The sequence below is a fragment of the Canis lupus genome, chromosome 9, assembly GCF_011100685.1.
Source record: "Canis lupus familiaris isolate Mischka breed German Shepherd chromosome 9, alternate assembly UU_Cfam_GSD_1.0, whole genome shotgun sequence".
NCBI classification, from domain to species: Eukaryota; Metazoa; Chordata; class Mammalia; order Carnivora; family Canidae; genus Canis; species Canis lupus.
Genome location: NC_049230.1, coordinates 30,851,861 through 30,875,691, shown reverse-complemented (window position 1 = coordinate 30,875,691; position 23,831 = coordinate 30,851,861). Strand labels below are relative to the sequence as shown.

Below are 23,831 nucleotides of genomic sequence, written 5' to 3'. Positions count from 1 at the left end.
AAATGCAAATCAGGGCAGCCCGGGTGGCTCAGGGGTTTAGCGCTGCCTTTGGCCCAGGGCGTGATACTGGGGACCCGGGATCGAGTCCTATGTCAGGCTCCCTGCATGGAGCCTGCTACTCCCTCTGCCTGTGCCTCTGGCTCTCTCTCTCTCTCTCTCTCTCTCTCTCTCTCTCTCTGTGTCTCTCATGATTAAATAAATAAAATCTTAAAAAAAAACTTAAAAAAATGCAAATCAAAGCTTCTGATTCAAAATAGAGGATTGAACATATACTGTTACCCCTTTACCTTTCTAAGGCCATTTTGCAGTAGAAAATTAGAGAAAACATTGATTTGCCTTCATAGAGACAGACAATTGGGGTAAAGTCATCAGTAATAGGATGTTTTAACATATATCTGTAGACTTAAAGTTGATAGAGGAATATTGTCTGGTGTAGCAGATTAAAAGAGAAAGCTGAGCAACAGCAGAATATCACATGGACTCTAGACTCAGAAACATCTGCTATAATGGCAATGGGGGCATGGCCATAAAGACAGTTGTGAATATTCGAACACAGAAGTTAACTCCCCCACTCTCTTCTCTATCTCTATGTCCACCAAGAAAATAGGTTTTATCTGCCATGGCAGGGAATGGGGGAGGGAGAATAAAGTTTATTTCTACATAAAACATTTTGAATAAAATACTGGTTGACAAGGGAGAGTCTCTCCATGTGACAACAGGACCCCTGCCTGTGAAGCTTAAAATGAAGCCTGTTAAGGAACAAGCTCCACTCTCAAATACTAAGCCAGTTTTTCTATCACTTAATTCTTAAACATAAATAAAAAGTCCAGCATCACTTGACAATTGAGAAAAGTTTCCAATATGAAAAACAAATACCAAGAAAGAAATCAATACCAGAGATGATCCTGAAGGAAGCAGATAATTCAGAAACTGAAGAGAAAAAGAAAATTAGATCTAACTACAATTCTTAATCAGATGCAAAAACAATTTTAACTATTAAAGCAATATGCAGACAGAAAGGCACAACAAAAGAATGAGTTTTTGAAACTTAAAAATATGATTAGAAGAAATAATAGAAGAAAGAACGGAGGATAAAAAAATTAAGGCCATCTCACAGAACATAGCACAAAAGTCAGTTGCAGAAAATTTGAGACTAGAGAGGTCTGCCACTTGACTCATAAGATTTCTAGAAAGAATAGAAGCAACAGAAGGAAAGGAACTATCAAGTAGATGAGAGATGTAAGGTTCAAAAGTTAAAGAATATGAATCTTCAAATTAAATGGATCCTCTGGTTCTCTAGCTTAGTAAATTATAAAAGGAAATACCTTGTCATCATTATGAAATAACAAAACACTTTGGATAAAAAAAGATAGTTCCAAGTACCTAGATAGAGAAAAAGAGCAAAAGGCAAAAGCCCTCAAACAAACAAACAAAAACAATAGGTCATCTATAATGTCAGAAAAGCCAAGGTGGACTCAGACTTCTCTGTAATGCTGCACACCAGAAGAAGACGGGACATGGTTCAATATGCTGAGGGAATTCCAAGTCCAACCAAACTACCAATCAAGTGTAAAGATGAAGTAAAAGCAAGTCTCAGAACATTAGTTCCAATGCATTTTTTTTCTTCCCATAGAAAGTTCCTTGAAGGTGTAAATGACTATGGGACATAGCCCTGGTGAAGAAGAAGGAATGAGATCCGTAGAATAGGGAGTCCAACCCAGGAGAGTAATGAAGAAAAGTCCCAACAGGACAGCTGCTCACAAACCTTAGAAAACAAACATTTGTGGGCTGAACAATAGAAGTCCAGAAGGGATGGAATGAGGACAAAGGGAGACTTTGAAGATTTGACGGAATCCTTGAGATAGAGGTCAAAGTACTTTAGGAACACAATAAAGGCACATAGCGCAAGGGGTGGGGAGAATTAGAAACAAGATGAATGCAAAAGGTTAGGGAAGGAAATGTGGTCATAGCACATTACTTGGCCCTTCAGCAAATATTTAGATGGCCACAACAATGAGAACACTGATGATTCAATTTTATAATCAATCTATGGACAAGATATAGAGGGATCATTATACTTAGAGAACAGAACATGAATATGATTACTTTGACATTTTAAATGTAAATTTAGAGAAGACAGAACATGGGATGTGGAAGTAAGTTATAATAGAATGTAGAGGGGAATGGAAAGAAAGGGTGTTAACGTTCCAATCTTATAAAATGAAGAATCTAAAGAAATTTCTATATTTGATAGAACAAAGAAGTAAATATATTATTGAAACTTAAAAGTTACCTACTAGAAGAACTTAAAAAAGTAGTTAACTATTTTAGAAATTGAGATGGCATTGGGGATAGTATGAGTATCATTTATCATTTATCATAGCAAGAGTTTAAAAGATGAAGTCTAAATTTAATAACTCAACACAATGCTATAGGCATATTATTTAAAGATAGAGGAGTAACTATCATGAGAGCTAAAAACAAAAAACAGAAGAAATAAAAAGTGTTGCCTTTGAAAAATTGTATTAGGGCTAAGAAGAATAAGTCAGAGGATTCTAGCTTTTCAATGGAAGCACTTCCATATTTGGGGAAGAGATAAATCCAGTAATTTGAGTCAGAAAAGGTAGATTAACACACCAGAAATGTGTGCCACAAATGAAATGAAACATGGATATGCTCCATAAGTAGTAAACAAACACTAGATGGAGTGCCCACTGGGAGTAGAAACTGAAACAGGAAGAAGCAAGAGTCTCTAGTTAGCTATAATTTAGAATCAGCAAGAAGAAGTTAGGTATAGAAACAAAGGTATGCTCCATCAGGGTCATATGGGACATAGCCCTGGTGAAGAACTTAGAAGAGTTGGTGAAAAAAAACAAGGACAGTAAAGACGGTATGATGGAGTAAAGGGAAAGGTATGCCCTTATCAGATTATAGTTTTAATCTTCTCTCCATCTCTTACAGGTTCTGTGACCTTGGACAAACTACTTAACCTAATCTCCTTGGGCCTCAGTTTCTTCATCTCTAAAACAGTGATGACAGTGCACATTTCACAGGGGGTTATGAAGATTAATGAGGTAAACAACATAGAGAACCCAGTATAATTCCAACAGATGGAGAGTTATGAATGTGCCTATTCCTTTCTTTATGCCCCCTTCTCATAAAAGATTGCTAGGCTTTTGTTAAACAATAAACTAGTTAAAATGTGTCTTGCAAACCAAATAGATCCAAAATATGAACCAAGGTGAATACAAAAGACCTATACCCAGATAATGCCAACAGGTTCAAAGGGTGATGGGGGGGGGGGGGATTGTAAATCAGTTCAAGATGGTCTGAAGTCAAAGGAAGGAGCTTAAAACCAGATAGAGATCAGAGAGCAGGGCCTACAGGGGTAGGACAAGTGCTGGAAAGAAATAAATAAAATCCTGAGTCCCTACACCTGGGAATAATACCAGGAACACCAGATTTTAGGAGGAAACTGGCACTCCTTCCAAACCACATAGCAAAGTTAACCCAAACCTACCTAAGACAGTTCTGCTACACAGCATGGAAATGATTGAGAAGAGGAAGAGGGGGAGAGCTGAGAGCCTCGGGATCTTTAAAATGTAAGGTTTTCACATGGATAAGCATCTAGATGCAGGACTTGGCAAAGAATCAGAGGCATCTGCTGCATTGACTGCAAGAGCCAAGGGGAGTATGCATCAACAGGGATATGCCATTGGACCCAAAATGAATGGATCATAGGGTCACAACAAAAGATGCTCACAAAATGCACTGTGATGCGTCTAGACCAGTGCACTCCAAAGGAGAGAAGGTGGGTAAGTATGTTCATCAAAATGACCAGACAAGGGACGCCTGGGTGGCTCAATGGTTGAGTGTCTGCCTTTGGCTCAGGGCATGATCCCGGAGTCCTGGGATGGAGTCCCACATCAGGCTCCCTGCATAGAGCCTGCTTCTCCCTCTGCCTGTGTCTCTGCTCTCTGTCTCTCTGTGTCTCTCATGAATAAATAAATAAAATATTTTAAAAAAATTATCAGACAAGTTATAGGGGAAAAGGAACTATGTATCAAATTTACATCCAACCGTGGTGTGAGAACACATATCATCTTGCTCCAATGTCATTATCATCACTACCCTGGATGAACTACAAAGGGAAATTGTGTCCTAGAGAGAGAATCAGGCTTCTGTTAAGGACGATAACCATTGTAGAGGCTGAGGATATAGAATAAATCTGAACCATGGAATGAAGATGACAAAGAGCACCATGGGAAAATTCAGGCTTATATTTCAATAAAAAAACAGGAATAATGGAAGGTTTACTCCATTTTCAAATGTTCCCTAGAAGATGGTAGGAGAATGAAGTTCAGAGGTAATAGAAGGAAGGGATGTATCTCATGGTAGGTTGCTGGCACACTGGGTATACTGTTATTTCTGAGGGCAGGATTGGAATTCTGATCTCACTGGAGTCAGGTGAGGTCTGGGCTATTTGGTACTTGCCAGGCTACAATAATCTTTTTAAAATTTTGTTCTCAGCTTCACATTCATAGGGAAACCAATCCCAATCTCACAATCTGGATAAGGTTTCCATCCCAGGAGAACATAAGAGACTCAAGGGAAGTCTCTGTATCAATAAAGCCAAGTGTTGAATTCTTTCTCCTCACAGGGCATTCGAAAATCAACCACAGAAGGCTCCAGACTCCCAACTGTCTCTGCAGACACAAAACTGTTCTCCTTTACTGAGAGAAAAAGAGATAGCCATGCAGATTTTCCACAAAAGATAGAAGAGATGGGAAACCTATAATTACTCTTCCCTGAAGGTGGAATATTTTGATCGTTAAATTATGCTGTCTGGGATATTTTTAAATTTTTCAGTTAAAATGCTTTCTTAGTTAACTGTGCCATTCTGGAAGGACATAGAGGTGAGGTCACAAATAAAAAAGACAGACAAGTCTTCTTCTCTGGGATTCATCAGGCGTCATGAAGGAGTTGACTCTAGTACTAGGCGAATATCCTGTTGCTAAGTAGGCCTTGGCCCCTTCATAATTAAGAAAGGGATATTATGCAGAGTTGATGATCCAGGAACGTGGCTGGGGCTAGAGCTGTATTTGTTTGTATGACTCAGTACACCAAACATGTCTTAGCTGGACCCATCCAAAAGAAGAAAAGAAACACAGAGACAGAGACACAGACAGACAGACACACACACACAGACACACACACACCACATATCCCTCTCAAGAGGCCACCCACAGGCAAAGCTGAATTTCCAAGACCCAAAGTAACTGTGTTGGAATTCAATTAAAATGTCTTTTCTTGCTAAAAAACTCGGGATGTGTGACTTGGGCGTCGCTCTGCTTCCCAGAGTTATTGAGAGAGGAGGATATCCCCAAGGGCTAAGGGTACTCAGCCAAGTCCGGAAAAGGTCCAGGGTGGACACTGAAATAAAAGCTGTGTTATTCAAAAGTGGCTGCTTCTTAATCAAACTGGGATGCTCCCTAGAACACTGGGGAATCAAGATGTATAAAGGATGTCAAAACGATAGAAGATATAGAAAAAAAATAAGGATATTGAAATTATTCACAAAATAATAATAGACAGTAATTACTGACTTCAAATATTTAGAAGTCTTATGGCAGTTGGATACTGAATTATATGGCAGAGGTTCAAGTCATGGTGGGATGCCCTAGACTAGAAGACTGAGATTAAGAGGTATCTTCAGAAAAAAAAAAAAAAGTTTCTTCAGTATTGGGCAAAGGTCAAGAGTCAAAATATAGAACTGCCAAGAATCTGTTACTTGAAGTTTATAGTAATGTAAAATCAAAAATGAAATCCAAATGATGAAGTCAGTACAAACTGCAGAAGATAGTCAGGAACTAAGGTATATTTGTATGGTGGCCATAAGTCCCAATTCCCCAGAGATAATCCCACTGTATACCTATTTTCCCAACTCAGTTTAGCATTCTTCTAGAGTTTTCACTTTTATTATTAATATTTGCATAAAAATAAGTTGGCATGGATTTGAAGAGCCACACTTTATACTTACAGCTTCTGTAAGGTTCTCATTTATTAATGTAAGAGAAGCATGAGCACCAAACATAGCTCTCAATTTAACCCAGGATTATGTATGAAAAGCAATAATAGCCCATTTCTCCTTCCCCAATATCTTTGGTTCCCGAAAAGGAGATCCTGAGAAAATGACTTGCATGCAAGTAGCTTAGTTTAGAGGTGAAGGAAAATGCAAGCAGAGGAGTAGGTATGTGAACCAAGATTGGGAAAGCCAAATAAAGGGTGCACAATCAAGCCAGCTTACCTCTAAAGGCAACTAAAGCATAATCAAGCTGCACAAACCCTGGGATTCAGTATAAAATACCTGTCTCTTGGGTTTCCCATGTACAGTATGAGATAGTTGAGATGTTTTTACCCTGACTTTGATCAGGAATTGGTTGAGGGCTTCTTCCAAGGAATATTAATTCCCTAGCATTTATGCACTACACTGCAGACAGCAAACCAAGCTGTGGTGATTAAAAATAAAAATATACACACACATGCACACCTTCAAAAAAAGAAATGCAGGTAAGTGCTGCTATACACCAAAGTGATCAACACAAAATGTTATGGATTGGGCACAATAGCACCTGGTGTAGTCCTCTTTTTGTACTATTCATATGCAATTGACATCATCCTCTTTTTCTTATACCATCTGTTCTAGATCCCCCTTATCCTAAACCAGAACTTCTACTAGTCTAGATTATTTGCCTGGTAGGGTAACTGGACCTTCATCCCTGAGACTACCTTTATATACCTTCAGATCATGATTGTTACAATACATAAGCATAGTTTCCACTGGACACAAAAGCAGTGACAGGTATCCCAGTGAATCCCTTGATTTCCAGATATTAGTCTTCCTGACTCCGTCATGTATGTAGCAGCAATCCAATATCCTCATTGTAATTAGGTTCAGTTATCTCTGGCAGTATAGCAGCTCATCATTTATTGGTCCACTGGCATCAAAACAGTCAAGTAGGAGCTGTGAGTTTAATATTAGTGAAATGTTTATTTATTGTGTCCCCTTGCAGAAGCATCCACCCCTGGAAACCAGAAGTATAGGCCAATAGAGTCTAAAATTGTGGGGTCAGGGAGCACAAATTACCCAAGTGAATCACTAGGAGTAATGGTGAGAGGGGTCACTCCTACTTTTACCCTTTGTTTTCCAGACCCAAATCTATAAATTGCTCAGCACCACAAAATGACAATGGGTTCTATGTATATACCACATCTTAAAGGAAAATATCCCAAATCTGATGCCTAGAGGAGAAAATTTCAATACTTTCTCAGAATACTCTGAATCATACAATTTACAATAGGTTCAGTGGATGCTATGATCATAGGCCTTTGGGGGTCTCCTAACAAGGTCTTGATCAAAGTAAAAATTTGACTTGAGATAGACTAGAGTGGCCCTTGGTCCTGTTTGCTCGTGGCCTATAAGCTGAGGATGTTGTTTTGTTTTGTTATAGCTTCTGGCTCTTCCCAAAAATCTTTGTCAACCCTTGAAATGAATCACTAATTGACAATCTTGTTTTTTTATAAAACAAAAAAGCAGAAAAATACTAATTTCTACTAAAAGAAATCTTCTAGGGAACCCAATCCAAATACAAACAAATAAGCAGAACTGCTCTGGTTAAAGGGGTGAGAGATTTTAGTGAGTAACTCAGAACCCGCTTCCCTCAGCTTCCCTTATTCTCCTAATGCCTAAGTACTTTTTCAGAATCATTGGGTTCCACAGAATGTGGCTGAAAACATTGAGTTTAGAAAGTCTCTAAACTCTTCCAGTGTTAATATTCTGATATTGTTTTTCATATTGGCCAATGCTGCTAAAGAACACTCTGGCCTCCCAAGAGCTGAATTTTGTTCAATAATATAGTCCAGTAATTATTAACATGTCCCAAGGGCATGAACAACCACAGAGCTCCAACAGTCACAGAACTGTGAGCAAAGCAATTAGATCTTTGCCCTCTTCCCTCAAGAGTTTCTACTAACTTCCTGAAAGTGTCAATTTCACCCCTAAAATCAGCCTTCCTGAAGCTGGAACTATCCCCAGATGGGATCACTAACCCCTTGTTAGAGGCAGAGCTGTCCCACCTGAGGCCTAGCTTTGGGCTGGTCTTTTCAGTTTGGAACGCTTGCCATTTTAATATGAGAAATACAGTTGTGCTCATACTTTTTCTGGAGAACCTCAAAACACAGAAATTAAGTCAAATGGGCAATTCTTCCTGGCTGTGTGACATTTTGTTCCTTGCCAAAACCAGAGACAAACATAAATTCCCCAGTTCACTGGGGCCCTCTTCTTTCATTCTAAGGGGATACATTGTGCAACCTCTGAGAGTCATACAAAGGTTTAGTTCAACTGTCTTTCTGGCACATTGTTCATGTAGAATGTGCCTCCGAGGTAATGGCCTATATCTCAAAGCCATAATCTGCCCAATGAGCCAAAGCCTCTTTCCTGGAATCCAGAGGGAATGGGGTGGAACTGATCCTTCTTTCCCATGCCTGTTCCATATCCTGGAGATTCTACTGCTCTCTCAAGATTTTCACAAATTCCCAAGGGACTTAGATTTTCCTGCCTACCTTCTTTGACTGCTACCTCTAGTCAACTCTCATTCTTTACTCTGCCATGGAGCGTTGTCAAAGACAATAGAGCAGTAATCCTGCAGTAAGTGCAGCAATCCTGCAATGAGTGCAGCTAAACACGGATTTCTCTATCTCTCCTTTCAGGTCTATCAGTGTCTGCTTTTTAAATGTATGTTGAAGCTCTTCTGTGGGGTACATGCTTATTTAGGGTTTTTGTATTTTCTTGGAGAATAGAACCCTTTATCATATTTAATGCTTTTCTTCCTTGTTCTGGATTCTATTTGCATGTTTTTTATATTACTAGAGTTATAGTTACTAGAGTTACTATCAACACTATATACTATAGTTACTACAGTTATTTCCATTCTCTTTTGTTAGCGTCAGTATGGTGTGTCTTTTCTAGCTCTATTTTCAAACTACTTATGTCTTTATACTTGAATTGGGTCACTTGTAGACAGCCTAGAGTTGAGTATTGTTTCTTATCCATTCTGACAATCTATTTTAATTTGTGTGCTTAGACCATTCACATTTAGTATAATATAAATATGATTAAGATTAAATCTACCATCTTGTTAGCACTTCTCACTTGATCTGTTTTGTTGCTGCTATTTCTCTATTTTTATAGCTTCTCTTGGGTTAGTTGAAAAATTTTTTTATTCAATTGTACCTCCTCTCTTGACTTACTGTTTATATGCTTTCACTCAAAGTTTTTATGGTGACTCTAGTGTTTTTCAATATGTAACTTTAACTAGTCCACCTTCAAATCATATGCCACTACCAGATATAGCTTAAGGAACACAGAATATTCTGTATTCTTTTCTTTCATTCTTGCTCTACGGATGTCGTAATTTAATGTTTACATGTGCTGTAAATAAATAAATCATTGCTTCTATTTTTAACTTTAATTTTTTTTTTAATTTTTATTTATTTATGGTAGTCAGAGAGAGAGAGAGGCAGAGACACAGGCAGAGGGAGAAGCAGGCTCCATGCACCGGGAGCCCGACGTGGGATTCGATCCTGGGTCTCCAGGATCACGCCCTGGGCCAAAGGCAGGCGCCAAACCACTGCGCCACCCAGGGATCCCTATTTTTAACTTTAAATAGTTAATTTTGATATACAAAGAGAAATCAATTTCATTTTATCTTCATTTATTCTATTTTCAAGGCTCTTCACTTCTTTGTGTTTATCCAAGTTTCTGTCTCATATCATATTTCTTTTGCTTGCCGAAGAACTTCCTCAGCATTTTTTGTACAGTCTGCTGGCAGTGAATTCTCCCAGTTTGTCTGGTTAAGTCTTTACTATTTGAAGTCATGGTTCTGACAAGTAGTCTATCGTAATTCTTATCTTTTTAAATCTGTATATAATGTGTGATTTTCCTTTGGCTGTTTTCAAGATTTTCTCTTTGACTTTGTGTTCAGTGGATTGAATATATGAATGAATAGGTGTGTGTGTGTGTGTGTGTGTGTGTGTGTGTGTGTGTGTGGTATTTACCCTTCTTTGGTTTCTGAGCTTCTTGGATTTAGAGTTTGATATTTGTCATTAAGTCTGGAGTGTTACAATTAGAAATGCTGAGTCTGATGTTGCTATGTTCACTCTCAGCAGACTACAGGCTTCAAGGCTTCAAATTCCTCTAGTGATATCTTCTGTTTAGGGTATGGGCTAGTTTGTGAAAGGGTTTGTCTCAGTGTCTGCTCTGCCATCAGTTTGCAGTCTTCTTTTTGCACCATGTCTCAGAGAACTCCACTCTTGGATTCTTCTTCTATTCTTCTCCAGCAGTATTCCATTATTACTTGTTACTGGACACTTGTTAGCCTGGTAGTGGTGGGAGAGGGGTATTCTCTGTTTTTCTGATTAAGCCCCTGTCTTTTAATAGGAACTATATCCCAGGGTCTCAGAGATGTGACCATGTCCTCCTCCTCTAGTTATAGCCTGGACCTCATACTATTCCTGCTTTTCCTTTTGGTGTAGAAGTTTTTCTTTTTGTTCTCTTCCCTCAGCTGCAGTGGATCTTCACCAATGCCTTAAGGGCAATGACATTTGTTGTACTTTCTCTCACATAGTTAGGCTTTTGGTCTGTAGTGAGAGAAAAGAGGAGGGTCTCAGTAGAGTCTTATGATCCTCCTTCACTGGCTGTTCTTCCCTTCCCCCATATCAGTACCATAAGGAACATTTCCATGGGACTTCCTCCAATCTTTCTGTGAACACCCATTTCTGAAAGAAATGCAGAATTTCATAGTTTCTGTAGCCCTACAGGAATTTCACAATCTCTCTTTGGTGTCCAGTTGCATCTTCCCTAGGTCAAGCAGTGCTAGCATACTTCTATCACTGCTGACATATGTGTTTCCTTACATTTTTTTGGGTCAATTAGTTGACCTGCAGCCTCAATGCCCCTAAGATGTCAAGAAGTGTCATGAATTTGTCTGGCTTTTTTCATGGTAAGTTTGAGAGTGATTCTCTTTTCAGCTCTCTAGATCCTCCAGTAAAAACGTGAAGTCAAGTATATTTAATGCTTATCTATAAATTAATTCTTTGAGGTACAGAATAAATAGTACCCATATTTTATAATTAAGGAAATGGGTGCAGAATAGTCTCATGTCTCCAAGAGTGGCAAAGAGGCAGATGACACATAGTAGAACTTAAAGTGATCTTATGGTTTGGGATGACACAACAGTGACCTGCTTGGATTCAGGACTGAAGGGCAATCACAATTATATCCTTCCTAGTAGAAACCAGTGTAGATAGTTGATGACCTAATTAATGAGATATTCCAAAACATCTTCCTAAGGCACCACACAAGTCACTAAAAAGCAGATGCACCCTGAAGAAAGGGAGGTTGGATGGGAATTGAATTGACTTGTTTTCTGTCTAGTGGTAGAATATGTAGGCTAACAAGAAACTGAATGATACAAAAGTAGATAAATTAGGGGATCCCTGGGTGGCTCAGCAGTTTAGCGCCACCTCAGCCCAGGGCCTGATCCTGGAGACCCAGGATCGAGTCCCACGTCGGGCTCTCTGCATGGAGCCTGCTTCTCCCTCTGCCTGTGTCTCTGCCTCTCTCTCTCTCTCTGTGTCTCTCATGAATAAATAAATACAATCTTTAAAAAAAAAAAAAAGTAGATAAATTACAGTGCTTCCCAGCTGATTCTCTCAACCAAGATTCTTGCCTGGTCAATCTTTGCTTATTGTAGTTCAACTATGTTTCAGGCATCCAGCTAAGTATATTACATATGTTATCCTATTTAATACTCTCAACCCTATAAGAAACCTATTACCATCTTTAATTCAAGGATGAAGAAATCATGGCTTAGTAAGGTTAAAAGAGTTACAAAATTTACAGCTAGTAAGTGGCAGGGCTGTAACTCAACCTAGGCACAAAGCTCATACTCTTAATCAGTAGAACTCAGTAACTATATGGGGCTGAAGATAGGTATTCTTTTCTTTCTGAGATCTAAAGTACAAAAATGTGTTCCCTAAGATACTATATTTCCTTGTGTAATGTTCCAACTCCTCTGGTCTGCTTGGAAACAAAATCATTACTCCAAATAGTATCCCTTTAGATTAAATTATTGAATTACAAGTAAATGCTGTAAGGATATCTATAATACTTATCACTGAATATCATAGCTAAAAGGATTTTTTAGATCATCTCACTCAGAAGTCCTCTAGACCAATGGACTCAGCATCATCTGGGAAATGGACAGAAATACAAAGTCTCTGGCCTAACTCCAGGTCTACTGAGTTACCAACTCTAGAAGTGAAATCCATGATTCTGGTTTTAATAAGTCCTGTAACTGATTCTGATGTACAATAAAGTTTGAGAACTACTGTTTTAGCTCAACGTTCTGCTTACAACATTTGAGATCTTATTGTGCACCAGAATCTGTGTGTAGCAAGGGATGAATTTGAAAGATACATAAGAGCCAGAACAATTAAAGGATTTGAGCTGTAACCTATACATCAAGAAGGGAGGGCATAATTTAATCAGGGACAGGCATAATTTGGCATGTTATTATTCATTCAATATATTTATCCATTTATTCACCCACCAAATATTTTTTGAGTTCCTATAAGGTATGAGGGTCTGAGCTACAAACTTGGAATATCATTCTATCAATAGGGTTGAGTGAGCAAGTATAACAGCCTAAGAGGGTAATAAGAAGGTTATTGTAATAAGAATGCCATCTACAGTGAAAGATAACAGAAGCCTGAAGGACATGGCAGTAGGGTAGTAAACTGACTAGTAGGTGATACTTGGAACATTTACATGAGTTTCTCTAAAGCTTCTATTTGTATCCATTTTGGTACAAGAAGGTGGATTAAGACCAAAATGACCCCCAGATTACCAATTTAAGCCAATGGGTAGAGTATGATGATAGCATTAGCTAGACTGGAAATATAGAAAGAGGAACACATGGTGAGGTTACTAAATGCTATATAATATTAGAGTTTCATCAACCCAACTGCAACGGTATGATCTCTGATCTGGGGCCATATAGTGATTTAAGCCATTAGTGCAAAATGTAACTAAATCCATTGAAAATATTTTTAATATTTTAATACCCTTACAATGAATTGAAATACTGACTTTTTTTTTTAATACTAACTCTTTGTTGCTTCTGCTCACTGGTCTTATTTTGATCAGCAACTCAGAAGAAATCTAATTTGGAGAGTCCCTGTAGCTGAATTCCCAAAGAAATGTCTATAAACAAGTGTTTACATATTGAATCCTATTGACTGCAACTGTCATTTGTCTTCATTTCTGAGGGTTTGCAGTTTGCCAATGATTCTTCACACCCTAACTGTTCCTGTTTCCATTAAATTCTTCTTGACAATCTTAATGATTAACAAGTGAACATTTATATATATCAATAAAGCTTGCTGTTAAGGAATTCTAGAAACATTCTCTTTTTGAAAAGTCAGTCATAATTCCCCTTTATACCATTTTATAAACTTTTTTTTAAATCATGCTTAAAAGGAACACACAGAAACAAAACCCTTATGCTTACCCTCATTGAATTGTAAGCTGTTTCTTCATCCTTTGACATCCTCACATACATTTCTCTTAGGTTTTTATTCGCACCCAGAGGTCTATGTCTTATTGACTCAAAAATAGCATTACCACAATTTTTTCTTACAAAACAGCACAGTGCAGACCTCAAGGCACCAATTATCCTTCTACTCCTAACATCATTTTTACTGTACTAGTCCTCCCTCGCCTAGAGTAAAATCAACAGTTAAAGGTCTGGCCTTCACTTTTGCAGAGATCTATGGGTTGTTCTAAGTTTAAAGCCAAATTTTTGCTGTCTCATTGTTTTGGAAGCTACGGATAACATTCAATAAAATACACATCTGAAAACACTTTACCTCTATTGTTTTTCTTTTTAAAACAAGTATTTTCTGATATTAATATTGACATATATTAATAGGAGAAAATTTGTAAAATGAAGAAAAGCATAAAGAAAAATGTCAAGATTTCCCATAACCCCACGACAAAGAGAAACAACGATTACATTTTCTTACATTTCTTTCCTGAATTTCTTCAATGCATATATTTTTACATTTAAGACCAGACACCTTTTTATTGCCTGCTTTTAAACTTTATATGACACCATATTTTTGCATGTCACTTCAAATTCGTTTCCAATAGGGACATTTGGGTGGCTTAGTCGGTTAAGTGGCCCACTTGATTTCTGCTCAGGTTATGATCTCAGAGTCTTGAGATGGAGCTCTGCATCAGGCTCTGCTCAGCACAGTCTGCTTCAGATTATCTCTCCCTCTATCTCTCAAATAAATAAATAAATCATTTAAAAAATACTTTCACGAGATTATTTTTAATAGCCAAAAGTAATCCATCATATAAATACATCACATTATAGCTTTAACAATTCCTAAATTTTTGGTCACTTGGTTAGCTTCCAGTGTTTTGGCTATCATGAATAACTGTAGCAAAAATCTGGGTACATGAAACTTGTCTACTTTCGAATGGGAAAGTACAGATTCTTAGGTATGGAATTTCTCATCTAAAGGAAATACACTTTTTAAAGCATATAATAATTTCTGTCTCTTTATTTTCTACACATTTTTACAAAGTTGGGATCATGCTACACATATATGTACCTGTTTTGCATTTTTCATTTCATAATATACTGATATTTTTCTATTTTACTTACAAGTTCCCCAAATGTTGGACATTTCCTTTTAATGACATTTTTACGAAAATCCCTGTGCATAAATTTAGTTACATAAAGATGTAGATTATTTCTGTAAGATAAAAATAACAAGGGTAGAATCATTTAGAAAAGGGGCCTGAACTTATTACACATATTGCTGTACTGTATTCTCATCATTTTTAGTCTCATGATCACTGAAAAACTGGACATTTTTTCATGAGTTTTTGATGTATCTTCTCTCTTTCTGATTTGACTCACTTCAATTAAAACATGGTTCCTTGTCAGAGCACATAGAACATACATATTCTTTTTAATAGCTATGTAGCTATATAACTCTTTGTATGGATACACTTGATTCAACCATGTTGCTCTAGGTTACCTTTTGTTACTCTTGAGTACTGCAGCAATGAAATTGATGTATCTGTGTGTGTGTGTGTGTTTGTGTGTGTGTGTGTATGTGTATTTTAACATTCCTGCTAATTAATGTTCCTGGAAGTGGAATTGTTTATCAGAAGCAATCAGAAAGCTTATGTATTTGTAATTTTGATACATAACTGGGAAGTTATCCTCTAAAAGTGCAATAAAATGCACTCTGACCAAGAGTCCTTGAGAGTACCTATTTCCCCCCACACTCACTAAAACAGAACATTATAATTTTTTTAAAAGCTTCCCATCTAGGGGCACCTGGGTGGCTCAGTGGTTGAGCACCTCCTTTGGCTCAGGTTGTGATCCTGGGGTCCTGGGATCAAGTCCTCATCAGGCTTCTGGCAAGGAGTCTGCTTCTCCCTCTGCCTATGTCTTTGCCTCTCTTTGTCTCTCATGAAAAAAATAAATAAAATATTTAAAAATAATAATAAAAATAAAAATTCCCATCTAATAATAAATCTAATAAAAATAACAAGGTAAAATCTCTACTTCTGTAATCACTGATTTTTTTTTTCTTTTCCCATGTCCACTGTATTTTTACATTTCTTTATCTGTAAATGGCCTGATTATGATTTTTGTCTATTTCTTGTGGCTTGTTACTTTACATTGATTTTTAAGAGCTCTAAAATACACACACACACACAGTCCCCAGTTTGATTGATTGATTGATTGATTCATTCATTTATTTATTATTTTGGAGAGAGAGAGTGGGGGAGTGGGGCAGAGGGAGAGAGAGAGTCTCAAGCAGACTCTGCACTGACTATGGAGCCCAGCACGAGGCTTGATCTCATAACTCTGAGATCATGATCTGAGCCAAAATCAAGAGTTGGAAGCTCAACTGACTCTGGCACCCAGGTGTCCCAGTCTGTTGCTTTAAAAAAAAAATGTTTATAATATTAGTTCTAAACTTTGATGCAGTCATATCTGTCCATTTTTACATTGAAAGTTTCTAGTTGTAAATCACACTTAGTAGAGATCTCCCCTTCTAAGGTTATACAACTATTCTTCTTTATTCTAGCACATGTATAGATGTAATTTTATGTTCATATATTTGGCATATATATTTGTGCATACATAGAGATCTAATTTTATTTTCTTCCAAATGGTTAGCCAACTATCTCCACATAATTTACTGAATAACCTATTTCCCCTCACTGTTTATTATGTCTATGTTTGCATATGTATTTGAATCTTGTAATGGGTTCTCACTTCATATCCACTAATCTGTCAACTGATCTTCAACAAAGCAGGAAAGAATATCCAATGGAAAGGACAATCTTTTCAACAAATGGTGTGGGAAAACTGAACAGCTACATACAACAGAATAAAATTGGACCACTTTGTTATACCAAACACAAAAATAAATTCAAAATGGATGAAAAACCTAAAATGTGAGATAAGAAACCATCAAAATCCTGGAGGAGGGGCAGCCTGGGTGGCTCAGTGGTTTGGCGCCGCCTTCTGCCCAGGGCCTGATCCTGGAGTCCCGGGATTGAGTCCCACGTCGGGCTCCCTGCATGGGGCCTGCCTCTCCCTCTGCCTGTGTCTCTGCTACTCTCGCTCTCTCTCTGTGTGTCTCTCATGAATAAATAAATAAAATCTTAAAAAAAAATTCCTGGAGGAGAACACAGGCAGTAACCTCTTTGACATCAGCTGTAGCAACCTTTTACTAGATATGTCTCCTGAGACAAACGAAACAAAAGCAAAAAGAAACTATTGAGAGAAACTATCATCTATTGGGTAAGTTTTGATATATAAATATTACATTTCAACATGTTTTGCCTAGATGCTTACACTAGTAGGCACAAATTTAAGTGAAAATAGTATATCTACATAGTCTCTAAGTATCCCTTTCCGAAATATTTAGTAATCACAAGGGGACAATAGTAAATTGACAGAGGAGAATCTTGGCAGATAGCACTTACTCAAGTGATCAAAATTAGTATCACCAGCAATACATATCAATATCACATATATCCAGTAAGATGTACAGAATATGGCAAATCACCTCTGAGGTACCCTTTCCAGGAATGTACCACCTCAGTCAAATCATGAAAAAAATGATAGACCAGTGCAAATTGAGGAACATTCTAGAAAATAACCGACCTGCACTCTACAAAAGTGTCAAGATCACAAAGGATAAAGAAAGACTGAGGACCTATCACATGTTGAAGGAGACTGGTGGGAGATGACAACTAAATGCAGTATGGAATCCTGTAAAAGCTAAAGGACATTAGTGGAAAAAACTGTTGAAATCTGAATATATTCTGAAAGTTTAGTTAATAGTATTAAAGCAAGGCTAATTTCTTAGTTTTGGTAATGGTTGTATGGCTATAAGTTTTAACATAAGAGGAAACTAGGTGAAGGCTATATGGGGACTCTACTATTTTTGCAACTTGTCTGTAAGTTTAAAATTATTTCAATATGAAAAAAATTTAAGTTCTTGCCCATTTAAATGCATGCATTCTTTCCAGTGAAATTTTACCATCTTTTGTCAAGCTTTTCCTCCCACCAATGCAAAATAAAAATGTAAATCTTGGCATTCTGATTATAATTGTTGAATGTGTATGTTAATTTAGGAATAATTGGCATCTTTGTAATGTTTAGGTTTCCTATTCAAAATAAGCATTTATGCCCTCCTTTATTCAGATATTTTGTTCTTTAGTTAAATTGTCTTCTTCATGCTTCTTTCACTCTTTTTAAAAATTTATGTTTATGGGTGTTATAATTTTGATTAAGTTGAATAATAGTGGGGAATGTAGGTATTTCTGTGTTATTCCTGACTTTAATGAGAATTCTTACAGCATTAAGCCATTAAATAAAAAGTTTATTTCTTATAGTGAGACATTATCCTGTATAGGAAGTTTCTATTTTTATTTTACTAAGAGTTTTGACAAGAATTAATACCATATTTTAATAATCAGCTTCTGTAATGAAGTATGGGAATAGATTTTCTGACACTGAGTCAACTTTGCAACTCTGGGATAAAGCGCAGTTAATCAACTTAATCATAATGTACTGTTCTTTTCACATTTTATTTAGGATTTTGGGAACATCATTTATATGTGATATATATGTGTGATACCATACTCTTGAATAAGATTATCAGCTTTCGAGAGCAGGAATAATATTTGGCAAATAGACTCTAAATGAAAGTTTTGTTAACTATTAAAGAGTGGTCCAGTTCATAATCTTTTAGTTCCAGACATGTATGTTTGCTAATGGACATTGGTTCCAGAAACTTATTTTCTCACTTCTCAAAACATAATCTCCATATTTTCCTTGATTCTCTTTTTCTGAAGATTCAAACTCTCTTAGCCCATGAGCTAATTCTGTCTTACTGATATGTTATATGGTCACGTGGTGTTTTGAAAATGTTTGATTTCACTGACAACATTTTAAAATAAGATTTTACATATAAATATAGATCTCTGGCTTCTCTTGAAAAAATGTAGATGTGGAATGGGAGATCACTAGATTCCCACTACTCAGGAAATCATAATCCAGCTGAAATATCTAAGTATCATACACAGGGACCCTTAGTGGTACCCAATCAATCGTAAAGGTTTTCAAAAAAGGGAGATTGTCCTGGATATGAGAGGTGAGACAAGATTTCACAAAAGAAGTTAAATTATGTAATGAAAGTGGGCATGAATATAACCTTGTGAATAAATAACTTCTTTGTCACATGGCTGAAGAAGGTAACACATCCTTGCCAAGCTACAAATAAGACTTCTGATAATTTATAAAATTTGTGATAGAATGACCTTTAATATATTGGATAATAGTAGAATGCCAGATTAATCTTTACTTTAGTTTTAAATATTTTTAAACCACAGGACAGGACAACCAATTGGTTGGCTCTTGTTCTTATGCCACTGTATCCATAAAGGCATAAAACTTTAAAATTAGAAAAGGTTTATCTTATTTCACTGATACCCATTCTTCCCCATTTCATAGATGAGGAAACTAAGGGTCAGACTGGTGGAGTGACTCACTTAAGTTCATGCAGTTTTTATGTGATAGAACAAGACTAGTGATTTTATTGTCACCTGGTCATTATCCCCTCCATTCACACCATCACTGCTCTACAATGAGGGGGTAAAGTAAGTAGATTTCTAAGGTCTCTTTCATTTTAAGATATGGAAGGAGAAAATCAACTGAAACTGTGAGCTCAAGGCTTTATTAAAATCTTCAACATGAGAACAATTTAAGAAGACTGTTCTCCAGAAAACACTGGGCTTAAGGAGGTTATAGGGAGATCAGGCAAAGTTAATGAATATTCATTTTTGTTTCAATGTTATTTTCAATGTTGAAACTGAGATTGTTTAATCCTGTGACAAGATGCATGGAAGGCAAGGCTAGGGATGTAGTTTAGCAGTCTTTGTGAGTCAGTTTGGGTTTAGCAATGATAAGCATTCAGGATTGTATTATATTATATAGTCATTTATTTTATCTCTCCCCTACTAAAATGCAAGTAGTATGAGAAAAGGGTGTATTAGTTTCCTAGGACTGCTATAACAAATCACCACAAACTTGGTGGTTAAAACAAAATCTTTTCCTCTCATAAGTCTGGAAGCCAGAATTCTGTAATCAAAGTGTCAGCAGGCTGCTTCCCTCTGAAGGCTCTGAGGGAAAACCTGGTCCATAGTGGTTGCCAGTAATCTTTGGTGTTCCTTGGCTTATAGACACATCAACTCAAACTCAGCCTCCACTTCGCCTATGCCCTCTTTTCTTTGTGTCTGTGTGTCTCTTTCTTCTCTTATAAGGACACTCATTGGATTTAGGGCTTACCCTTGCCTCTTATGATCACATCTCAATCCTTACCTTAATTACATCTGCAAAGACCCTATATCCAAAAAAGTTCACCTTCTGAGATTCTGGGTGGACATGAAATTTTGGGGGGACACTATTCAATTCAAGACACAGCTTTTGGGGGGGGTGGTTAAACATGTTAGTACCAGTATCTATGAAATGGTCTAGCAAGTACTTGCTAAATATTGAACAAAACTTAATTGGGGTTGAATACTGGCTGCTCCCTATACACAGCATCCTGTCTATGGACCTCCTTTGATGGCCCACATTACTTGTTCATGTCATCTGCTGAGCTCTACAGGCTTATGGGTTCAGGACCCCTGTTCATCATGTTTAAAGTACTGCTCACTTTTCCCCCCAGCGAAATAGGGATAGAGGATGAGAAACAGTAGAGAGGGGAAAAGTACATTCAAGTTCCTAAAAGTGGCAATGTAAACCACAGCCAGCCAGCCAACCTAGATTTGGATCCTGGCTCTGCCAATAACTCACTGTGGGTCCCACGTACTTCAGTGTTTCCATCTGTAAATGAAGATAATAATAGTGCCTGGTGCTTTGTTGTGAGGATTAAATAAGTTGATACACATAAAGTGCGCACAGTCTAAAGGCACAGAGTAAAGTGCTACAAAAATGTCAGCTCTTGGGGCACCTGGGTGGCTCAGTGGTTGAGCATTTGCCTTTGGCTCAGGGCGTGATCTCAGAGTCCCGGGATGGAGTCCCACATCGAGCTCCTCACAGGGAGTTTGCTTCTTTCTCTGCCTGTGTCTCTGCCTCTCTGTGTCTCTCATGAATAAATAAAATCTTTAAAAAAAGTCACCTCTTATCCAAATATCTTGTTGCCTAAAGTCAAAGTTCTTAACACTCCCAACCTCCACAAATACAATAGATTTCGTTTTCTTATTAGAGTTTGGGATAATCTCACATGCTTCAGGCAACATTTATATTTTAAATGGGGACCATACCAGCCTGCTTCCTTGTAATCACCTCCAAATGAGAAACAAATTTTCCTTTTACACTAAATATTTAATCATATTATGATCATATTTAATTACTCCAGGGAAAAGTTTTTATATAAAGAAACCAAAAAGCAAATTGCTTGGATAATGTATTTGTATCTCTAGTTTGAAATTTTCTCCAATTAGATACTGTAGCATCTAACTTTTTTTTTGCCACTCAATCCCAATTTGCCCATTATTAGCCTCAGAAGCAATTTGGTGGGAGCTGAAAGGAAGGAGAAGAGAATAATATTTGAGTACCAGGCATTCTGTTAAACAGCTTGTTAACATTTTTCATTTGATGCTATAAAATATGTATTATTAATCTCAATTTATAAATGAATAAATTAGGATTTAAAGACGCTCTGAGAATTTGCCCAAAGTCCAAATATTATGTGATGAAGCTGTTCTTTGTTATAATCTGCATGACTCCAAAATCTCCTATATTTATTATACAATTCAATGTCCAGCAATTATGATATCATTTATAGGTGCAATTAAACACACACACACACATCCCAGCATGAACTTTTCCCTAGGACTTTGACACATTTGAATGCAACTTGTTAATTGTTTTTTGTTTTTTTTTAAGGTTTTATTTATTTGAGAGAGAGAGAGAAAGTGAGCAGGGTAGGAGCAGAGGAAGAGGGACAAGCAAGCTCTGTGCTGAGCATGGAGCTCAACATGGGGCTTGATCCCAGGACCCTAGGATCATGACATGACCTGAGCCAAAATCAAGAGTCAGACACCCAACAGACTGAGCCACCCAGGCACCCTGCAACTTGTTTTTAAGCTGATTTCAACCAGCTGCCTTATATTTAAATAAAGATAAGAAAACACAGGAAAGGTTAGAATGCTAGCTTTGACAATATTTATTTTGCAAAGAAGATCATGTTCCTTTGGGATTAGCACTGTTTCTCAAGGTAAAAATAAGCTATGCTCCACGTTCCAAAAGCCTTATCACGTAAGCTGATTAATTATAATAGGACATATGGCACATATTGTTTATTATTTCACAAATGTTTTGAATCACCACTTTAAAAGGAAACAATCTAATTGTCTTCTCTCTAGCCTTCTTTTTAACTTTCTCCATGCTGGAAATAAATGAACTAATACTGAATATATGAATGAATCAGACAGAATCAAAAACCTAGAACCATGTCTTTTCCACCTTCCAATTAGAAGAACCAAACTCTGGGACCAAACATAGACAAATAATAAAACCAATGTAAAATACTGAAGACTTACAAGTGATGGTATGGCTTGTCTGTAAATTATGCCCTATGGAAAAGTTACTTATATTTATTCCCTGAAGCCTGCCAATGGGGGCAAACTAGGGATACTAGTTGAGCTTTACTGAGATGCAGAGTTCTATGATTTATAAATGTATATTTATATTTGATGAAAATGCCTCTGGAATAAGACAGGCTGACTTAGGAAGTTGTCAATGTCCTGCCACAGAAAGTGTTCAAATAGGGGCTATACCACCTGGTTGTGAATGTCTTGATGAGGAAGCAAATACTCTATGAAGGTTATCCAAGACTGCAAAGATCTCTGAGATTTCTTCCTAAAGATTCTATAATTCACAAATCCTTTGGCAGACAGCTGTCTATGCCAGTTTTATTTTGTCACTTCATTTTCAACACCAGCCAATTGATCCCAATTGATTTGATTTCCACTACTAAACCTCTAGATCAGAGACCTACAAACTATAGCCCACATGCCAAATCTGGCCAGCCACCTGTTTTGGTATCATCTACTAGCTAACAGTGTTTTTTCCATTTTCAAATGGAAAGAAATTTTTTAAAAATGACTATTTTGAAAAAGAAAGAAAATGACTATTTTGTAACATGCCAAAAGTATATCACATTCAGCATCCAGTGTCCATAAACAAAGTTGTACTGGAATATAGCCATACTCATTTGCTTATGTACTGTCTATGGCCGCCTTCATGCTGTAACAACTGGATAGTTGTAAAGCCTACAAAGTTGAAAATATTAATTATCAGGCTCTTTATTAAAACATGTTTGCTGACTCCTACTTAAGAAAGTAAAATTCTGAGAGCAGGGCCTATGGTCTTTATTGTTATTGCTGTAGCCCCAATATGTGGCACAGAGTAGTTTCGGTGTTATGGCTCTTGCATGAATAAATGAATGCAGGATGATCATGGTTACAATTGATGAAAAAAATCATTAAACCTACCTATACTTAATTTCTTTTGCTGGAGACCAAAAGAGATTTCTTTTCCCTCCTCCCCAAAAAGCAGAACTATATCATATATGAATAAAAGACTCAACTAGGTTTAATATTGACGCATCATGTACCTGAATGGCATAATGCCTACCTTCCACTCTGATTGGTTTGGGCCATACCTCTCCAGTCATTAACAGTTTTGGAAAGCACACTGCAGGTTATTACCTTAAACACTTGGGCCTTATTCAGACTTTGCTGAATTCCCAAAATACCTTTGTCTTTTCTTGTCTTAATCATTTGGCAAATTCAATGCTCTCTGGAGGAATAATTGTAGGGAATCATTCTCTCCTTTCAACACAGAAAGAAAGCCAGCTCAGCAGTTCAATGACCTTTATTGTAGATTAGATGAATGTCATCACCTTGCTCCTCCCTCCACACAAAGCTAACATTAATACACATTTTTGCTTTTGTTTTTAAATCTCCCAAACATTTCATCAAGCAACAGTTTTGGAAACCCGGCTGAGAGTGCTAAAGTTTGTTAAAGATGCTTACATTGGTTCTCATCCCCTCCCACATTTAAAAAAAAACTATTACCACACAGTACTAATTA

At 37.1% G+C, this 23,831-nt stretch overlaps 1 long non-coding RNA gene across 2 annotated transcripts in view; it reads right to left on the bottom strand.

Annotated features, from left to right (window-relative positions):
* Nucleotides 1-9,691: 9,691 nt before the first annotated feature.
* The window catches only part of LOC111097392, a 51,764-nt gene continuing 37,624 nt past the window's right edge, over nt 9,692-23,831 (bottom strand). For both annotated transcript variants that reach the window (XR_005364547.1, XR_005364548.1), the window contains exons 3-4: nt 14,796-14,886; nt 9,692-10,698 (exon numbers count right to left, since the gene is read on the bottom strand). This is a non-coding gene — a long non-coding RNA (uncharacterized LOC111097392). The remainder of the gene's footprint in view (nt 10,699-14,795; nt 14,887-23,831) is intronic.